At 45.5% G+C, this 2501-nt stretch overlaps 1 non-coding gene across 1 annotated transcript; it reads right to left on the reverse strand.

Annotated features, from left to right (window-relative positions):
- Nucleotides 1–328: 328 nt before the first annotated feature.
- LOC125577546 lies at nt 329–435 on the reverse strand. The gene has a single exon (XR_007315956.1). It is a non-coding gene; the product is annotated as a small nucleolar RNA R71 (small nucleolar RNA).
- Between the last annotated feature and the right edge of the window lie 2066 nt (nt 436–2501).

Genomic DNA, 2501 nt, shown 5'->3' on the forward strand with positions numbered 1-2501 from the left:
TTCCAACAGATCAGCTATTCGACTTCCGGAGATCCAGAAGCAGAATTTCGAGCTGAAGCCTCAATACTACACTCTCGTGTCGCAGATACCCTACTCTGGGTTACCGCACGAGCATCCTATGGACCATCTGGAACGGTTCGAGGATTTAATCGCTGCTATTCGGATGGAAGGAGTCCCCGAAGACTACCTGCTGTGCAAACTCTTCAGATACACGCTGAATGGAGAAGCGATGCACTGGCTTAGGCAGCAACCCACAGGATCCTTAACATCCTGGGCCGATATCAAGAATGCTTTCTTACGAAACTTCTTTGATGAGGCGCGCGCTGAAAAACTTTGGAACAAAATTTCCACATTCTCGCAGGAGGCTGGAGAGTCCTTCAAAGATGCGTGGATTAGATTTAGGTTCTTCCAGCGAGACTGTCCACACCACGGATTTAACGAAGTGCAGCTGTTAAGCACTTTCTTCCGAGGTCTCGCCTTACAGTATCAAATGGCTCTTGATACGGCGAGTGAAGGAAAGTTCACTACTCGGAATCCGTTGGAAGCTGTGAGACTTATCGAAAACCTTGCTAACAGCAGTAGCACCAAAAACACTGACTCTAACCGAAAGAAGTCTGTAGCCTCTATCGGGAAGGAACAGATGGACGAAGTAAGAGCTAAGTTAGATGTGGTGCACGAGCTTCGTAGGAAGCAAGTTTGTTCAGCTGAAGGAGAAGTAGCAGATACGGAAGGAGAAGAAAATGTGAACTACATCGGAGGTACCGGATTTCAGAAATTTGGAAACCAGGGCGGAAACATAAACTTCTTTGGAAATGGTCAAAGAAGTAACCAGAGTTCACAATTTCAAAAACCCTTCAACAACAGCAAAAGCTACTCGAACTCCTACTACCAGAATCCACCACCCCAGACTCAGGAAAGCAAGATCGAAGAAATGCTTAATCGAGTACTGTTGGGACAACAACAAATCACCGTGGATTTCAACGGTAAAATAGACTCCGCCTACAACAATCTGAACACCAAAATCGAGACCTTAGGGACTCAGGTGAGAAAACTTGAAACGCAAGTAATTTAGACTGGCGAGACTATAAAGAGGCAAGAAGCTTTCGCTAGAGAGGCATGAGCCGATAAAGGAAAACACCACGTAAATGCCATCATAGATGATGATTTCTGGCAAGTTGTGAGACATGAAAAGCTTGAGGAAGGAGACTTCGAAATCGAAAGCTCCATGAGTCTCGACGGATCCCAATGGTGTCGACCGTTGTCGATGAACTCGCATCGATCGACAGACCATGACGAAGATCGATGGACGGATTACTCCAATCATCGATCGACGTCGTCCGCTGAATCGACTGAATGCAATGCGGTTCGAATTCTAACTCATGAGGAATTCGCAGCTAAGCATCCTCACCCACCCTCCCCTTTCTATGATAAAATTGATCGATCGGTTGAGCCTACCATCGATCGACATAGTGAGTCCGACGTCGATCGTCACAACACACCCCCCCCATCGATCGATGGGCACCTCTAACATACCGAGTGCGGTTACCCTCAATCGATAATGACTATATCAACGCACTCAGACCAGCACCTAAACCATTAGCTAACCCACTCGAACCAAAACCCAACTCTTTAAATAGTTCACCAGAACCAGTTCAAGAAGATCAGGAAACTGAAGGGAGAAGGTTAAGGAAAAGAAAGGAGAAAATTCCTAAGAACCTTAAGAGAGAAGCTAACGAGAAGGAGATGGATGGTTTCACTAAAAGAGTCCTCAGAATCCCAATCGAAAAAGCTTTTGATGAAGCTTACTTCACACACCGGTTGTGTATGTTCTTCAGAGAAATAAAGGTAAATGAGGAGGACATTAGAAGAATGTTTCATCAAGTCTGAGAGAAGATGAAACACAGGATCACATTGACGAAGAAGAGTGATCCTGGGAAGTTTGTAATACCATGCGTAGTCAAGGGTGTTGAATTTCCTCATTCAATGTGTGACACAGGAGCATCAGTCAGTATCCTCCCTAGGATCATGGCAGACCAGCTTGGTTTGACCATCGAACCTTCAACAGAATCCTTCACCTTCGTGGATCCTTCAGAAAAACGATCAGGAGGTATCATAAGAGATCTGGAGGTACAGATTGGTAATGCCCTTGTCCCGGTATATTTTCATGTCCTAGACATCGAGCTTAACTGGAACTCTTCACTTCTGCTTGGAAGATCTTTCCTAGCTACAGTAGGAGCTATATGTGACATGAACAAAGAGAAATTGTGTCTGACGCTGATAGACCCCAACATCCACTACAACCCAATCCAACCTAAGAGAAAGGTTATTAATTCTGTGGATTACGGGAAAGAACTTGGCTTCATTGGCGCATGCCATTGTGGAGCAGAGTACGAAACAGAGTACTCGGAATCGATCGACACCCCCACTTTTCCATCGATCGATTCCAATGAGTCAACGGTGACCGATGACCGTAACAACACGTCGCTCGATGTTGATTAGCC

Source organism: Brassica napus, chromosome A8 (assembly GCF_020379485.1).
Source record: "Brassica napus cultivar Da-Ae chromosome A8, Da-Ae, whole genome shotgun sequence".
Lineage (NCBI taxonomy): Eukaryota > Viridiplantae > Streptophyta > Magnoliopsida > Brassicales > Brassicaceae > Brassica > Brassica napus.